Here is a 19,734-nt window from a genome sequence, read left to right on the forward strand (position 1 = left end):
TTTGCCTTCCCCTTCTCCATCTCATTTCCCAGATGAAGAATGGAAACAAACAGGGTTAAATGACTTGCCTAGGTCACACAGCTAATAAAGTGTCTGAGGCCAGATTTAAACTTGGGAAGCCTCTTCCAGCCTGGTACACTGAGCCACCTAGCTGTACATCTAGCACATTTCCTGTATTATTTCCTGTATTAGGAAATTGATTTTTAAATTAAATTAAATTTTTTCCTAGATGGATTTGTAATTGAGGAAAAGATTGCCACCATGAATGAAATTTATAAATATTCCCACAACCTTTTTTTGACCAGTAGTTCCAATATTGATATATTAAGCAAATGATTAGACACAACTATCCTGGAAAATGCTGGAATGGTAATTCTTAACAAAAGATAGCATAGCTGGATCAATGTATAATTGTTTAGGTACAAGGATTTAAAAAAAAAAAACCTATTCTTCCTATCTGCCCTCTCAATATTTATCTGAGTTTTAGAAAGTCCTGAAACTCCTTAACTGTGCCATTTTTCCAATAGATAAGTAGTCTGTAGATTTGAAGGAAAAAAAAGTCTCTCAAAAGAAAAATTATAAAATACTAGCAATTACATGAAAGAATTCTCCAACTCACTAATAATAGTAGAAATGCAAATCCAAACAACTCAGAAGTTTTCATCTTGTACCTGTAAATTGGCAAAGATATCATGGGAATAATCCATACTACAAAGGTTGTGGAAGAGGCAGATACATGCACTGTTTGTAAAGCTATAAACTGACATAACTATTCTGCACAATCATTTGGAATTGCAGAAAGAAAGTGACTAACATATCCATAATCTTCCATTCAGAGATCCCCAAGGAGGTCAATCGTTTTTAAAAAGGTCCCATATGAGAAAAAAAAATTTATACCAGAACTTTTTGGAGTATCAAAGACATGGAAGCATCATAAATTAGCATGGTTGTGGTACATGAATATAGTGAACTATTACTGTGCTATAAAAAATGATATATATGACAAATACAGATGAATACAGAATACAGCTAGATAGAAGTCTAGAAGATAAAAGGTAAGGATTTTAAGAAAAGGAAAAAAGATATGTGAATACAACGAAGCACAGGAAAATTTCTATGAACAGTGAAGCAATCTAAATAAGGAAAACAACACACAATGGAAATGGAAAAAAAGATAATCAGCAAACAATTAAAATAATGTTGTGAAATGATCTTTCAGAGGGAAAGGGTAGAGAAAAAGTAGGGAAGCCCAAGCAAGATGGGTAAAAAGGTGGTAAAATATTTTGAAGTCTTCTGCCCAGAGTGCAATATATGTAGCTAGGTGGTGAAATGGACGAGTTCCAGGTCTTGAGTCAGGAAGACTCATCTTCCCGACATCAAATCTGGCCTCAGACACTTACTAGCTTTGTGATCTTAGGCAAGTTACATAACCCTTTTTGCCTTTGTTATGTAACCCTTTTTGCCTTTGTTTCCTCATCTATAAAATGAGCTGGAAAAGAAAATGGCAAATCACTTGTGCTTCTTTGCAAAAAAAAAAGGGGGGGGGGGTTACAAAGTCAGACACAACTGAACAAAAATAACAAACTCATAATCCAAAGAACCTTATGTACATTTTTTTAGCCTTGTTATAAAATAATTTAACCCTCTAGGTTAAAATTATAGGCCTAATCTAATAAAATAAAATTTAATAAAGATAAAGGTAAAATCATTATATAGGGACAGCATGGCTAGACAAAAGTTCATCCAAAAAAAATCTGGAGACAAAAGTGTGAACAAAGTAAGACAGCAGCCCAAAAAATCTAGAGGCATAATGTCCAGAGCAAAGTTGATGAGGTATTATTGGCCCTTGCCCTGGTTTGAACACATCTGAAATATTTGGTTCAGTTTGGGGGTGCCATTTTTTTCCAGTCTTTTAGCTTTATTGTTTTTAATATGTTTATTTTGTTAATGTAAAAAAATATTAATCATTTAAACATTTTTTGAATTTCAGATTCTCTCTCTCTCTCCATTCCATTTTAAGCATTTCCATAACAAGAGAAAACATAGACAAAAAAAAGAAAAAGAAAGTTTGAAAAATATGCTTCAATCTGCATTCAGAGTTGATCAGTTCTCCTTCTGAAGGTGGATAACATTTTATCATGGGTCCTAAGTCTTTCATAGTTGATCAAACCTCTTTTTAAAAATTTTTAATTTTAATTTTTTATAAAAATATTTTACCAATTACATGTAATAACAAATTTCCACATAAGTTTTTGGAAATTATATGATCCAAATCATCTCCCTCTCTCCCTTACCTCCTTCCTCCTAGAGCTGGCAAACAATTTGATCTGGGTTATACAAGTATTATCTTGCAAAATATTTTCATATTGTACATTTTTGTAAAAAAATAATCATATAAAACAAAAACCCTAATATAAAAGTGAAAAATCGCATGCTTTAAAATGCATTCCAACTCCCAACAATTCTTTTTTTGGAGGTGGATAGCATTTTTTGTCATAAGTCTCTCAGAATTATCCTGGTTTGTCATCCTTGGTCACCACAAAAAGAGCTACTATAAATATTTTTGTACACATAAGTCCTTTTGCCTTTTTAAAAATTATTTTTTAAAATATAAACCTAGCAGTGTATTGCTGGCTCAAAGGATATGCACAAGTTTATAGCTCTTTGTGCATAGTTCCAAATTGTTCTCCAAAATGACTGAACTAGTTCATAGTTCCACCAACAGTGTATTAGTGTCCCAATTTTTCCACATCCTCTAGCATTTGTCATTTTCTATAATGTTAGCTAATCTGATAGATGTGAGTTGGTTTCAGACTTGTTTCTCTACTCGGCATTTTTCACGTGACTATTACTGTTCATATCCTTTGACTATCAACGGGAGAATGACTTTTATGTTTATAAATTTGACTCAGTTTCCTATATATTTGAGAATTGAGGTATTTATCAGAGAAATTTGCTGTAAAAAAAATATTCCCCCCTCCCCGTTTTGTTGTTGTTGTTGTTGTTGTTGTTACATTGGTTTTGTTTCTAATGAAAATTATCTATTTTACTTTACTGATCTTTTCTGTTTATTTGGTCATAAATTCTTTACCTTATCTATAGATCTGAGTAGTACATTTTCCCATATACCCCAAGTTTATTGTATCACCCTTTATGTCTAAATCACTTATCCATTTTGACCTTATCTTAGTATACAGTGTGAGATATTGGTCTATGCTTATTTTCTGCCAAATTGCTTTCCAATTTTCCCAGCAATTTTTGTCAAATGATGAATTCTTACCCCAAAAGTTTTGATCTTTGAGTTTATAAAACACTATATCACTAGAGTCATTTACTATTGTATATTGTGTACCTAATCTATTCCACTGATTCACCATCCTATTTTTTAGTTAGCACTGATTGTTTTGATAATTAATGCTTTGTAATATAGTTTGAAATGTAGAATACTAAATTGCCTTTCTTCACTTTTTTATTAATTCTCTTGATATTATTGACCTTTTGTTCTTCTAGATGAATTTTGTTATTATTCTAGTTTTAGAAAATAATTTTTTGGTATTTGATTGGAATGGCTCTGAATAATTAAATTAATCTCTTTCTGTCTCTTGCTGCTGGGTTTTTCTAGTAGTATATAGAAATGCTATGGGGGCAGCTGGGTGTCTCAGTGGTTTGAGAGCCAGGCCTAGAAATGGGAGGTCCTAGGTTCAAATCTGGCCTCAGACACTTCCCAGCTGACCCTGGGCAAGTCACTTGACCTCCATTGCCTAGCCCTTACCACTCTTCTGCCTTAAAGCCAATACACAGTATTGACTCCAAGACAGAAGGTAAAGATTTAAAAAAAAATGCTAATGATGATGTAGATTTATTTTATACCCTGCAACTCTACTGAAGTTTTCAGTTGATTTTCTAGTGTTTTCTAAGTACACCATCATATAATTTCCAAAGAATGATAGTTTTGTTTCCTCATTGCCTATTTTTATTCCTTTAATTTCTTTTTCTTCTTACAATGAATTTCTAGTGTAGTGTTGAATAATAGTGGTGATAATGGCCATCCTTGCTACACTCAATTTTATTGGGAAGATTTAAAGTTTATCTCCACTACAGTTAATGCTTACTCTTGGTTTTAGGTAGATCATACACACCATTTAAAGAAAGGCTCCTTTGATTCCAATGCTTTCTAGTGTTTTTAATAGGAATGAACATTGTATTTTGTCTGTCTTTTTTCTGCATATATTAATGAAATCATATGATTTTTATGTTTTTGTAATTGATATGGTCGATTATGGTGATTGTTTTCCTAGGATACCATATTTTTTAAAAGACAATAATTAACAGTTAGTATTAATAGCGACAATAAATCAAATCCAGTGGAGTTTTTGTAATCTTCATTCTCCTCACCACTCTGCAGCCTTTGACACTAATTCATCATTCTCTCATCAATACTATTTTTCTCTCCTGATTTTTAGAACACCACTCATTCCTGGTTTTCCTTCTACCTATCTGATTATTCTTCTCCTTTGCTGGCTCTTCTTCCAGATCATTCCCTCTAGGCCAGCCATAGGTTCAGCCTTCAATTTGGGGCTCTCTTCTCTTCTCCCTCTATACTACTTTAACATGGTGACTTCATCAGTTCTCCTGTGGATTTAATTATCATCTCTGTGTAATGATTCTCAAATCTACCTGTACTACCCCCAAACTCTCTGTTGACTTCCAGTCCCTCATCTCCAACTACCTTTTAAGAAATCACAAACTGGATTCTGAAAGGCCTTTTAAACTCTTATGTCCAAAACAAAATTCATTAGTTTTTCTTCTAAACTCTCTTCCCTTCTTCCCTTCCCTGTTACTGTTGAGGGCAACACCATCCCCCTGGTCTCTAGGACTCCCAACCCAACAGCTTTTCTAGATTCCTCACTATTACCATCTGTAACAATATAATGCCAAAGCCTGCCAGATTCACCTTTATGACAGCTCTTGAATATGCTCCCTCCTTTCCTCTGACACTGACACTACCCTAGTGCAACATCTCATCACCTTACTCCTGGACTTTTGCAATACCCTGCTAGTGGGTCTTCCTGTCTCAAGCCTCTCCCTACTCCAGTCCATTCTCCATTTAGCCTTCAGGGATTTTATAAAGTGTATGTCTAGTCATGTCGCCTCCTTACTCAATTAGCTCTCATAGCTTCCTGTTACCTCCAGGATAAAATATAAAATGCTTTATTTGGTATTCAGAGCCCTTCACAACCTAGCCCCTTCCTATCTTTATGGTTGTTTTACACCTTACTCTCTTTCATGTGCTCTTTGTCCTCGTGGCACTGGCCTCCTGTTGTTGCATGATGAAGACACTCCATTTCTTGGCTTATTTTGGAGACATTTTCTCTGGCTCTTCCCCCTGTGTGAAATGCTATCCCTCCTCCCCTCAGCCTAATGACTTCTTTAGTCCCAACTAAACTTCCATCTTTTATTTGAAGTTTTTCCCAACTCCTCTTAATCTTGGTGCATTCCCTCAGTTAATTAGGATCCTGTGTATAACTTTCTGTGTATATTTTTGTTTGCATATTGACCTCCCCATAAGATTGTAAGCTCTTTGAGGGTAGAGACTCTTTTGCCTCTTTTTGTATGCCAATCACTCAGCACAGTGCCTTTAAAAATATACTAAGGAGTGATAAAGTGCTTGATTTCTATAAAAACTGGGAAGATCTCCCCATGAACTGATGCAGAGTGAAATGAGCAGAACCAGGAGAACATTGTAAACAGAAAGTGAAACATTATGGGATGTTCAAATGTAATAGACTTTGCTACTAATAGCAATGCAACAATCCAGGTCAATTCTGAGGGACTTGTGAGAAAGACTGCTATCCACATCCAGAGAAAGACCTGTGGGAGTAGAGATGCAAAAGAAAAACATATGCTTTATCACTTGTTTATATGGGTATAGGACTTGGGGTTTGGGTTTTAAAAGATTACTCTATTACACAAATAGATGATATGGATATAGGTTGTAAGTGATAATATATGTATAACCCAGTGGAATTGCTTGTCAGCTCCAGGAGGGGGAAGGGAAGAGGGGAGGGAGAGATGTGAACCTTGGAAAAATACCTAAAAATAAATAAATTTTAGGCGACTTTCCTAGGGCCACAAAGGTGGTAAATGCCTGAGGATAGTTTGAATTCAGATCTGCTTGACTCCAAGCCCAGCATTTTATCCACTTTACTACCTGCCTGTCACAAGAAGCACAACTAAGACAAGGCAACTTTCATGAAAGGTAGAATGGCACCAGGACTAATTATAATATCCTACAAGAGTTGGCTGAAGAAACTAGGGATATTTATCTTAGAGAATAGAAGATTTACAGGGGATGTAGATAGTTGTATTTGAAATATTTAAAGGATGGCCATGTGAAGGAGGAAACATTTATTCTATTTGACCCTAGAGGTGAGAATTAGAGTAGTAGGTGTAAGGAAGTTCCTTATACCACTGAAAACACAGGCTCTATCCCTATTCTTTTCCCCATGCCGCTGTAGATCACTATATCACTCACATAATATGAAGTTAATTGCAAAAATTTTAAGTATTAAATTTAGAATATGATAAATCTAATCTTTTAATGGAATAATTTAAGTAAAAAATATTCCCTCTAGAGTATACTAAACTATTCAAAATGAACTGTTTCTCCAGGAGTAGCCTGAAAAGGGTAATTTGGCCTAAACACATAAGCATTCTGCATCCAAGAGGAAGCATACTATATTTTTCAACTTATTTCACTATAGGATTAGTTCTGTCTTGTATATTATGAAAATGGACACGACTATGCCCCAAATAGACAACATTATCTAATCTAACTGGCAAATAATCTCTAAGGTTCCTTCTAACTATTAAAAAAAATAGCACTGTAATACAGTGGCTCCTGGTAGAATGCCTTCATTTTCCTTAGGGTCAACATCAGTCACTCTCATGCAAAATAATTATTTCCATTTTATAGTATGAGTAAACAGACTGACTTATAATATAAAGTAACTAGTAAGTAATGAGTAGGAATGTAAAGACTTGGTTAGCAGAAGTTCTTGGTTCCCTTATCCCTTACACTTCCTTGACAATGTCCACATCAACGCCAAAATCCCCAGAGAAACTTGAGGTCTTACTACTTACAAAAATTTCCCAAAAATTCATGTAGATGTTGGATTTTACTCTACTGTAACTTCTCTAATTTCTTTCAATAAACTATAAAAATAGATCCATTTTTCTACATGTTTATGGTTTCTTTTTAAAATGTTAAGAAGTTAGTTCCTGAAAATAGAGATTTTTAGGTTCATAAAATTTGCAATTTACAATTCTTTTTTTAAATGTGCAAATTTGTGAATGGGAAATTTGGAGAAAAGAGTTAATGTTTTAAATTTTTTAAGCTAAAGGCTTTAAGTCATTGCAAACAACAGTGTGGGGAACCTGTAAAAAAAAAACCAATACAATTTTCTGTTAATGCCAACTAAGCAACAGCCAAAACAATACAATGTAATATATATGGCTCACCTACATATCACATCTGGAATACTGTAATCAGTACTGGATGTTAAATTTTAGAAAGGATATTGATAGACTGAAAGCAATCCAGATGAGAGAAACAAAAATGGAGGACCTCTGGATCATGCCATATGAGAAAAAAATTATGACAACATAGTCTCTCCAGAAGGGCAATAAAGTTACCTTTGAAGAACTCTCACTTGGAAGAGGGATTAGATTTGTTTGACTAGGCCTAAACAGCAGAACTAGGAACCATGAGAGGAAATTGAAAAGAAGCAGATTTAGGCGATAATCTTTTCTTACATTTTCAGCTCTCCAAAAGTGAATTGGGTCACACCTTTAAATGATATGAAAATCATAATTGGATAAGCATCTCTTAAGAATGTTGGGGGGGGATCTTATTCAGGACTAAATTTGACTCTAAGATATTCTCTAAGGTTCCTCCCAAATTAGATGCTATCATTCTGATACTATGTTAGTCAACAAGCAGCAATTAAACCATTATTATGCACCCAAAAAAATGGTCCCAAAAGTCATATCTTAATAGGAGAGACAGCAGGAAAATAACTATGTATATGTATAATATAAATGAGATAGAAACCAGAGGAAATGCACTAGCATTGGGAAGGGCAGGGAGACTTCTTTCAAAGGTTGGATTTTGAGATGAGTCTAAAAGAAAGCTAAGGGGGCAGCTGGACAGCTCAGTGGATAGACAGCCAAGTCTAGAGAAAGGTGGTCCTGGGTTCAAATGTGACTTCAGATACTTTCTAGCTGTGTGATTCTGGGCAAGTCACTTAGCCCTAATTGCCTAGCTCTTACTGCTCTTATGCCTTGGAACCAAGAGTTTAAAAAATAAAGAAAGTCCAGGAAGTGGAGATGAGAAAGGAAAGCAGAGGGACAACCAGTGAAAAGGCAAAGATTTAGAAGATAAAACGCTATGTTCAGGAAAAACAAGGCCAGGGTAATGTGTTGTGAGGGGAGTAAAGTGTAAGAAAAATAATATACTGAAAAGGTAAGTAAGGTTGTAAAGGATTTTTTTAAGACCCTCAGAGATCTTATATTTGATTCCAGAGATAACAGGGAGCTACTAGAGTTTATTGAGGGAAGCTAGGTAGTACAGTAATAGAACACTGGGTCTAAAGTTGAAAAGTTGTATTTTAGTCATTTCAGTTGTTTCAGTCATGTCAGACTCTTTCCAAATTTGGATTTAGGAAGATGACTCTTGACTGCAGACCTGACACATTGTGCCAACTAGGTGCCCCTGGAATCAGGAAATCAAATCCAACTTTAAACACTTCCTAGCTATGTGACCTTGGCAAATCACTTCACCCTACTGGCCTCAGTTTCTTCATCTATAAAATGAGCTAAAGAAGGAAATGGCAAACCACTCCAATATCTTTGCCAAGGAAACCCCAAATGGGGTCACAAAGAGTCAGATACAACTGAAACACCTGAACAACAACAAAGAGTTTATTGAACAGAGAAACAGTATAGTCAAACCTGTCCTTTAGGGAAATCACTTTAGCAGCTAAATGGAATATGAATTGGAGTGGGGAAGAGACTATAGGCAGGGAAACCATCCAGAAGGCAATTGCAATAGTCATGGCATAAGGTAACGATGGCCTGCACTGTGATATGTGAATTTAAAAAAAGGGGAAATATACAGGAAACATTGTGAAGGTAGAAGTCATAAGACTTGGCAACAGATCAGATATGAGAGTGAGTGTGAATGAGTTAAGGATTAACACCTAGGTTGCACATCTAGGTAACAGTGAGGGTGGTGGTGCCCATTCCTAATGTAGTTTGAAAAATGGAAGAGTTTAAGACAAAAAAGAGGAATTGTTTTGTACATAATTAGTTTGAGATGTTTTTAAGACATCATTTTTGAGATGTCCAAGAGATAGTATAACATGTGAAAGGTTTTGGCAGTTGGTAAATGATATTTGAATTACTGAGTTCAGTTATGAGTTCTACATTTTAAAAGACTTTGAGATCCAGAGCATATACAGAGAAGAGGCACCCAGAATAGAGAAGGCTTGAAAACTTAAGTCATATGAAAAATACCTAAAGTAATTAGAGATCATTAATCTTGCATTTATTAAGCCCCTAGTATTAAGCCAGGCATTGCACTAGGTAGGCTCTGTGGATAAAAATGTCAAAGTAAGCAATCCCTGCCCTCAATCTTATCTTCTACCAAGGAGATAAAACACATTCACAAATAAATTCAAAGTGATTTCTCAGAGAGGAGAGCCCTAAGAATTGGGGATACCAAGAAAGGCCTCCTTGAAAGAGATTGTACTTGAGCTGAACTTTGAAGTGAGTTCAGGACCCAGTGGCAGAGATAAAGAAGAAAAGTCTTCCAAAGTATGGGCCTTTGTACTGAGAGGCAGGAAATAGAATGCAGTTATAGGGAACAGAAAGTAGCCTGTTTGGCTAGACTATTTGGTACATGTTGGGAAGTAATATGGAATCAGCCAGGAAAGATGGGACAAAGCCAATTGTGAAGGGCTTTATGTGTATTTTATCCTAGAGGTAACAGAGCAAACCATTACCTAGAATTGTGCTTTTGAAATACCATTTTGGCAGCTATGTGGAGGGTAGATTCTAGAGGGTTTAGAGACAGATTGCAGGAACATCATTTGGGAGGTTATGGCAATAATCTAGGTGAGAGGTGTTGAATACTAGGTTAATATTTATGGGATTGGAGGGGAGAAGAATGCAAGATAATGGAGGAGGTAGGACATAAAAAGATTTCTGCATTGGAAGGTTAGAATAAATGATCCCTAGAGGTCTATTAGAGAGAATTAAGATTCTTAACTCTGCTAAGGATGCTTGAAGATAGATACTCTGTTTTTTGTTTAAAGAACATTTGAATAGCTACATTGTGGTGCTAGAAATAAAGCCAGAAAGAAGTAAGTTCAAATCCTCTCTCAGATACTGACAAGCTATGTGACTCTCAGTCAAATTAATGAATCTCTGTAAGCCTTTGCCTCCTCATCTATAAAATTTGGAGAGATTGGATTAGATTGTCTTTAAGGTACCTTACAGCTCTAAATCTATGATATTATGATACCTCTTTCTAAAGTCAACTCACTCTCTCAAATATTAACATTCTTAAATTGTGAACAATGATGTGAGAAAGTAAACCAGATTCTTATTAAAATACCTCAGAGAATACAGATTTATCCATTTGAACAATTTCAAATAAGAGGTAAAAATGTAACTTATCTTAATCTGGTCCATTTTAAAACATGGTAGACTTTGGAAACATTAAATGTTTTCAACGATGTACAATACTGACAGTAGAGTACATTTCCTGTTCTACTTTCAAATTTGCCCCTTTGTATGACCCATATTAATGTGTCTCAGTGTTCACATAAAACAAATAGAATCTAAACCAAATGAGTCATCTATGTACAAACAAAAAGTCGAGTATATGTTATTCAGCTGGTCTCTATAGGAAGTCCCCCCATGTGAATCATGTTTGTGCTTTTTAAAAATTGTATGCTCAAATCAACACAAATAAGACAAGTAATCATTCTATCTACAGTTTCTTAAATAATCAAGTTCCAGGGAGAATTTTTCAATTGTATGTATTTCTGTGAAGTTTTAGTTTATAATATTTGTATGATTAACATTAGCTAGCGAAAATAAGTTGAATTGGGAGAAACAAAAGGGTGTTGGGCAATTGAAGAACCACTCATATTCTTCATATAAAGCATAATACCAAAAGTATTCCACAGAAGTTGGATTTTAGTAAAGACAGTTTGTTGGATATTTTAATTTCACAAACATTTGCTAAGCATTTGCTGAACAAAAGACCTAGAGGAGAGGCATTAAAGATACGAAATAAGACATTCTAGACTTTAAGGAACTTATGACCCAAAGGCATGTACACAAAAAGCAGCTTTCCACTTTGCATAATTAGTCCTGAAAAAATATTATGGGGACATAATTAATTCCATAGAACATTGTCTAATATACATAGTAATCAGTATGGAAAGAATAAACTACTTAATTCAGGGGAATTAAAGCCATTGGGGCTTAAGAGTTAGCTCAGATGCTTATTAGTTATTGATTTGTCTTGAATGATGGTGTATAATATAAAGATGTCATAGGGGGCAGCTTAGGTGGCTCTATTGATGAGAGCCTGGTCTTAGACAGAAGGTCCTGGGTTCAAATTTGGCCTCCGACACTTCCTAGTTGTGTGACCCTGGGCAAGTCACTTAACCCCATTGTTTAGCACTCTTCTGACTTGGAACCAATGGGGGGGAAGGAACTAAGAGGAGGTTCTTATGTAGGATTTTAGCTTAGGCTTGAAAGGAAACCGAGAAAGAGGGAGAAGGAGGAAGAGGGAATAAAAAGAGAGAATTGTAGGCCTGTATGATATACAGTGACATGTCCACTGTGGAGATGGAGTATTATGAAAGGAACAGTAAGGAGGTTAGTGTCAATGGTCCTGAAGTAGGTAGAAAGGCAGCAGCGGGGCTAGGTTTTGAAGGCCTCTAAAATTCAAACCAGAGGATTTTATATTTGATCCTAGAGGTGATAGAGAGCCACTCAAGCATACTGAATGAGTGACATTGTCAGACCTTTAGGAAGATTAATTTGACTGTTGAGTGGAGAATGGATTAGAGTGATGAGACAGGAAGAGAGATCAACAAGGCGGCTATTATTGCCTTCAGTATAAGGTGATGCGAATCTGGTGACAATATCAGAGGAGAGGAGACATATCAAAAGATAGTACAAAGACAAAATCAACAGGCCTTGTCAACTGATGGAATTTTGGGCGTTGAGAGTAAGGAATGGAAAGGCTGGATGCTGGTACTCTTGACAATAATAGGGAAATTACAAGGTGGGGGAGGGCATGAATCAGGAAAAAGGAGAGTACTTTTGCACTGGAATGTTTGCACTAGGTTTGCATCCTGCCTCAGACACTCCCTGATCTTTCTCCTCATCTGTAAAATGGGGAAAATCAATAGGACCTAATTCATAAGGTTGTTTTAAAAAATTTTTTAAAGAAAACAAATGAAGTGCTTTGCAAACTTCAAAAGCATTTTATAAATATGAGTTATTTGTTCACTTAAGTCTCAAAGTAAAGACAAAGGTAAAGCTGGAATTATAGATCAATAAGGGTGATACTTGAATACACTGAAGTGGATGATAACATTATTGCATATACAGAGAAAGGAAAATTGCCTACAAATTTCAGAATTATGTCTGTATCTAAGGGGGAGGGGGGAGAAGGAGACAAAGGGAGAGAGACAGAAATTAAATTAGAGTTCTCTGTCATAAACATCAATATATAAAGGATAAAACATCAATAAAGTAATGGCATGTTCAGCCATGTCAGAGGATTCAGAAGATTAGACCTGGGGGAGAAAAACCATTAGATTCAGCAATTAGATAGTCGTTTCTGATAGATCAATTTCAGGGATAATTGTGGAGACAGACTTAGTTTATAAGACATTGAAGAGTAATTAAGTGATGAAGAAAGGGAGGCAACGAGTGTATAATGTTTTCTAGACGTTCATTCAAAAAAAAGATGGAATTTATAGTTAAAGGGGTTAATGTTTTTTCTCACAAAAGAAGACATGAACATATTTTTAGACAGAGACCAGGTGGAAAAGGAGAATTTGAAAATGCAGTATTTTTCTTTTTCTTTTTTTTTTATAAACCCTTACCTTCCATCTTGGAATCAATACTGTGTATTGGCTCCAAGGCAGAAGAGTGATAAGGGCTAGGCAATGGGGGTCAAGTGACTTGCCCAGGGTCACACAGCTGGGAAGTGTCTGAAGCCAGATTTGAACCTAGGACCTCCCGTCTCTAGGCCTGGCTCTCAATCCACTGAGCTACCCAGCTGCCCCCCAGTATTTTTCTAAGTAGTAAGACCTCAAGTTTCATAAAAATTTTTCCCTGGGGTAGACATTGTCCAGAAGTCAAGGAAGGTAGAAGAGGAAAAAGGGAGTTGTGCTCACCACATCTTTAAATGTCCAAGTCACTAGAAGAAAGGGAGGAATTTAAATTGAGGATTCCTACTAGCTACTTAAGAACAACCTCAAAAATCATACAAATAAGAGTATTCTAAAATGACTTACATAGTACATTTGTGAAAATAAATTGCCATGTTCGCAGGTTTGAACAACATTCTGTCTGGGCATGGTTTAACTAGTAGACTATATGTATACTGTATCAAACCTAACAGGGATTGTCTACTTTAAGTTAAGTATTAAAAATTCATAAGTTTGTTTATTATAGTATTCATAGAAATAGTGGTATAGAAACCAATTGTACAATATAAGCCAGTAATGAATTAAAAGATCAAAGTAAGTATGGAAATTTTGTGCCTATTTAGATATCTTGAACATAGATAATATTTGTTAAACTGGCACTGGAACATAAGTATATGGCCTATGCCACTGAGAAGGGTGAGACTGTTAGATCTCAGGAGTTCTGAGTTAAGGTTGAGCTAAAGACCTTCACTAATAGGGTGAGCTCACTGGCTGTCTAAGGAGGGGAAAACTGGTCCAGGTTAGAAGTAGAACAGATCAAAACTTTGTGTCAATCTACACCAGAGTTGGTTCTGTGAATAGCTCCTGTACTTCTAGCCTACATAAGATAGGGAAACCCATTATAAAAAAAGAGAGAGAGAATAAAATGTAAGCCTGCAAAATATTTCTTTTCACATATGCAGTATAAATAGAAACTATTATTATAAAATATTTGGATTTTTAGTCATTGTGACAAAATGGTATTTTGTAAAATACTACAAGAACATAACTACCTTTAGCAAAATAAACACCCTTTAGGACTGATAGCACAAATATACCTCTCCAAAGGCAATCCTGGAAAGGGCAAGGATTGTCTTAAGTCTCACAGAAATTTCATGTGGAACCAGCAAACCCTACCCACACTGGCTCCCCTTCTCTATCCGAAACTAAGATATAGCCGAATCCCTAAAGTGATGACATAAATCCATGTGTCGATGCCCACTGCAGGAATTAAAAGGAAAAGGGAATAAGCATTTATATAGAGCAGTGATAGTGAACCTTTAGAGTGCCCAAACTGCGACCCTCACACACATGTGAGCTGCCCCTTTTCCTCAGACAGGGAAGGGAAGAAGTGCTCCCATAGGGCTCCTGAGCAGAGGGGTGGGTAAGGGGAGAATTGTCCTCGGGTGCATGTGGAGATGGGGAGGGGATCAACCCCCTCTAGCATGAGTGCCCTAGGTTTGCCAACATGGATATAGGACTTTCTATCTGCCAGGCACTATGCTAAGTGCTTTACAAATATTTCATTTGATTCTCACAACAACCCAATGAGGTAGGTGCTGTTGTTATCCTCAATTTTCAGTTGAGGAAATTGAGTAAAACAAAGATTAAGTAACTTGCCCAGCCAAGTCACACAGCTAGTAAGCTGGAGACTAATGGAGCATAGAGAAGAGGAATAAGCAAAAGCCCATAAATGTTTACTTTAGACAATTTTTCTTTCTGCCTTATTTTTTTTCAACTATAAAATAAGAGTAGTGGATTCTGTAATCTTCCAAGTTTTCTTCTAACTTTAACAAAAACGAGAGTATGTATGAAGGAGGCAGCTAGGTGGTTCAGTGGATTGAGAGTCAGGAGATCCTGGATTCAAATGTGGCCTAGACACTTTCTGACTGTGTGACCCTGGGCAAGTCACTTATCCCCCCCCCTCCCCCATTGCCTGACCCTTACTGCTCTTCTGCCTTGGAACTAATACACAGTAGTGATTCTAAAACAGAAGGTAAGATTTGCAGGGGGCTGAGGGGGAGGGGACTAGTATATAGGAAAATGTTAATCCCTAGAAAATTTTTCAGACTCACATGTAATGTCTTTAAATAGATCATATACGGTCAGATGCAGATCCTCCTAAATTCATATTAATAGCACCCCCAACTTTGGCATTGAATTACTTATTCACAGAACTTGTGAATTTCTGAAGGCTCATTCCTTTTTCTTGGTACTTTGGTAGCAGGGAGTTTTAAAAGTACTTGCTTTCCATTAAATAATAAAGAGCACATATTTTTGAAAAGACATTAACAAATGGGAGTATATTCAGAGGGAAGTAACCAGGGTTATAAGGAGTCCTGAAAGTGTACTAAAAATGATCGGTCAGAGGAATTTTGGATGTTTAGCTTAGAGAAGACTAGACTTAGAGGGAGACATAATAGCTGTCTTTAAATATTTGAAAGGCTCTCATCTGGAAAAGAGATTAGACTTGTTCTGCTGTGCCCCGAGGGCAGAACCAGGAGCTGTGGGTGGTAGTTTTAGAGTGGCAGTTTTAGGTCCCACATAAAAGGAATACTTCCTAATAAGTAGGGCTATGCAATAATGAAATGGGCTACTTCAGGAGATAAGTACCCTATAACAGAAGAGTCTTCAAACAGATGCTAAGTGACCTCTTGTTGGTATTGTAGTGGGAATCTATGCTTCAGGTCCTTATTGGACTTGTTGATGTCTGAGGACCCTCATGACTTGGACATTTTATAATTCTGGTTCCAACAGAATTGGCATTGGAGGAGGGATCAGAACTATTTTTTATGCTTCAAATGAAATATCAGGTTATCAAATCATTATCCACTTATCTCCTAAGCAAAATGAAAAATGAATATTCAGAGAAATGGGGATTAAAAACCATAAACAGTAGAACCACTAACCTGCCTAAATTAAATACATAGTTCTCAGAAAATACTTATTTCTCTCTTGCCAAAATTTCTTTTAATTCTTGCTACATTTTTAGCAATAAATTTAACTGCCTGAAACCAAGGTATTTTTGTAAGTGTTCCTGAAGCAATAATTCCTACCCCCTGGTGCTCAGATTTTCAAATTCTTAACCTTCAAGAGGCTATTTTTAATTTTTTTTTTTGCCAGTAGAGGAACCATAGTATTAACTTTTTTTTATCCCCTTTTTTTCTTCCCTATTTACAAAGCTTCTTCTATAGGGGTTCCTAACTTGGGGTCTAAAGGCACCCAAAGTCCATGAATAGATTCCAGGAGTTCCACGAATTTAGACAGAAAAAAAAATTACATCTTTATTTTCACTAATCTAACTGAAATTATCATCAGATATCAATTCATCAGATTATGAAGAGTCTATAACACACACAAAAAAAGATTAAGAACTCCTACTCTATTGTGAGTTATTGTGATTTTTTAAAAACTCTTCATTCAGATGACTCTACAAGCTTGGGTATGGTGGTCTTTGAATAGGCACAATATCTATAGCACAGAGCCAGGACCAGAGCCTTTCCTAGCTTGATAAGACCTTACCCAGAATAGGTGTTTCATTACTGAATGTTCAAGAACCCAGCCTAGGGAGAGATTATAATTTTCTAAAGGCTGAAGGCTAAAATGAAAATTCAATTAGATAAATGTCTAATTGCTTCCTATTTGAATGGGACTTTTAAAAAGACAGTTGCTACCATCCAGATTGCTGCCCTCAAGGAGCTTTTATGCCCCTCTTGAGACCTTACCTACATAGGTAAATTCAAGTTTCCTTGCATTTATTAGGTCCCTAAGGGCTGTGACGTTGTTTTTTTTTGTTTGTTTGTTTGTTTGTTTTTTGTACTCTCCAGTACTTAGCACTGGGCCTAGTTTATTGTTTATTGACTAGTAAATTAATTTTAGGAAGAAGCCTGGACCAACAACTGGTGAGAATCAGGAAAGGCTTCTCCTAGGAGGTGGCAGACCTTGTAAGAGACCAAGTTGAGGGAAGAATTCATCCATGACCTGGAGGATAGTTGTGCAGACAGGGAAGTAGAGGATGGCATATCAAGAGTTCAGAAGACAATTAGTAAGCAAGCTATCCAAGCATGGAACTTATACTGTGAAATAAGGCCAGAAAGATATATGAGAGCAATCGTGGGAGGTTTTAATACAAAGATGAGGAACTGGTATTTTATCCTTGAAGCAATAAGGAGCCACTAGAGATTTTTGAAGAGGGGCAGGAGATGTTTAAAATATCTTAAGAAGAAAAATTTAAGTTTTGTGGAAAATAGATTTGGAGAGGAAATGGATTGGAAACAGAACTAGAGAGCATTAGAACAGAGAATTTGGAGGACACAGCAATAATCCATGTAAAGGAGATGAAGACCTAAAGGTAGAGTAGGAAATACAAAGTAGAGAGAAGGGGAATGCTTATGACAGATGTAGATACAGAATCAAGACTCACAGCTAATTGCCAGAGGGAAGGGGGGAGAGGGAAAGGGAAGAGTCAGTAACTGATGTTACAGAACCCAGTAACTAGAATGATGGTGTCCTTATCAGATGGTGTCCTTATTATAGTGTGGGAAAGAAATGTGGAACATTCAGCCAAGAAAAAAGGTCAGCAGCAACCTAAAAATCTCAGGAAGGAGACAGGCACAGCAAGGATAACCAAAGGAAAAGTGAGGGAGTTTAAGTAGAGGACGACCTGAGAGCCCTTCCTGACCTAAATCAATGATTTAGCACATACAACTGGGAAATGGGTAAGTAAAAAGACCAACTGGCTAGAAACTCCTAGGAAGTTTTTAAAAAGTTGGATAACCTAGTCATAGGAACATTAAAGAGAGGTAGAAGGGATCTCAGTGGCTATGAGCTAACTCCCTCATTTACAGATTTGGAAACTGAGGTTTAGGGAGGTTGTGTCTTGCCCAAGGTTACTCCAGGGGAGAGTGTTGGAGCCATCCAAGTTCTCCTATGCTAGAGCCAGTGAGCTTTTCATTCAACAAGCTCCCTATGTAACTTAAAGTAAAAGGGAAATAAGAGTCTTTTATTCCTTAGGTAGGCTCTACCTCACTGTAAACCTAAAAACTCAATCCTCTTCTTAGTGCTAATTCAGCTCATCAAGGACTGCATACTTAAAACTTTTATTGGCATAGTCAATAGTAACTCCATTAAAGTCAAGAATAAGGGATTTATCTAAGCAAAGGCTCTCTTGAACATAGGCAGCCTAAAGGTGGTAAGGGTTCACAAAAAACATTCCTTCTAAACTCCCTAAATCTTATTTAGAAATGCCACCAATACCGACAGGGGCTGTGGCTTTGGGCAGCACGCATGAGCCTGCTGGAGCTCCGAGACGGACCGATTGTTTCGGTAGGAATACACTCATCGCATGAGTAAATACACACAAAGTCTCACACGCATTTTCTGGTTCGGAGTGTTAACAAAGGGTCGGTTGCCCACCGTTTTCTTTTACGTTTATCCTAAACCACATTTGTTTACTCCGATCAGTTCATTAAACGGCAAACTACCTACGGACCGTTGCTGCCTTGCTGCAGCAGTAGGCTCGATCCCTGCGGTTGAGGAGTGAACGAGTACGCATGCGCCTTTGACAGCCTCTAAAGGATGTTGAAGTGGGGAGCGCGAAGAGTTTGACGCGCATGTGTAAAAGACTCGAGGGAGGAGAAGTGTGGAGAGTTGGGTGGGGTTTTGCGCATGTGCAAAAGTTGTTGGGAAAGTGGAGGAGGGAGGATGAGGAGATATTGACAGTAGTAGCCGCCCTCGTTCCCGGCATGCCCTGGGGCGGCGGGGTTGGCTCTAACGAATTTGAATGAGGAGCCCTTGCGCTTTCGGCGCCATTTTCGAGTGATGCTTGATCGCATCATTTCAGCGGGAGAAACGGGGCACCCTAATCCGGGTGGAAAGCCCCATGGGGAACCCCCTGAAAAATCGCCAAAAAATCTTTTAAAATTTCCTCTAGATGGAGGCAGTACGTGGAACTTCTTTGGGGCCAGCGCCATCGGTAAGGAAGCCGAAGAGACAGTGGAACGCCACCAGAGAGGTGGCAGAGGCGGCAGAGGGGGAGGGGGCTCTAGGGAAAGGGCGCAGAATTCGTCTTCTCCCGGGATGGGAAAATTCCCCCAGCCTGGGGACTGGGACTAACCTGGGCGGGAGGGATTGGGCGGCGGCCGGCGGGATGTGGCGGGAGAGGGAGATGTAGGGGGTGGGGGAGGGGACGTTAGTTTGAGCGGGACCCAGCTGAGCCTGGGCGGTCGCGCCGAGGCCGCCACTGTATCTGTCATCCCTGCTCCCCTGCGGGAGCCGAGGGGAGGGGCAGTCGGGGCCAGAGGTGGCGAAGCCCGGCGGTCGCGCCTCCTTGACAGCCGCTGGCAGGGTGTGCCCTTAGGCTTCTCTCCTTGCACTCACACCCGGTCTCCGGATGTCTGAGCCCCCAGGAACTGGGTACCTCGTGCCCTTCTCCTGGTCCACTGACTCCAGT

General features: G+C 37.6%; 1 long non-coding RNA gene across 1 annotated transcript in view; it reads left to right on the top strand.

The window, feature by feature from the left end:
- Positions 1–6,066: 6,066 nt before the first annotated feature.
- The window catches only part of LOC130453828 (uncharacterized), a 57,671-nt gene continuing 44,003 nt past the window's right edge, over positions 6,067–19,734 (top strand). The window contains exon 1 of the long non-coding RNA XR_008911413.1: positions 6,067–19,257. This is a non-coding gene — a long non-coding RNA (uncharacterized LOC130453828). The remainder of the gene's footprint in view (positions 19,258–19,734) is intronic.

The sequence above is a fragment of the Monodelphis domestica genome, chromosome 4 (genome assembly GCF_027887165.1).
Source record: "Monodelphis domestica isolate mMonDom1 chromosome 4, mMonDom1.pri, whole genome shotgun sequence".
Taxonomy (NCBI): domain Eukaryota; kingdom Metazoa; phylum Chordata; class Mammalia; order Didelphimorphia; family Didelphidae; genus Monodelphis; species Monodelphis domestica.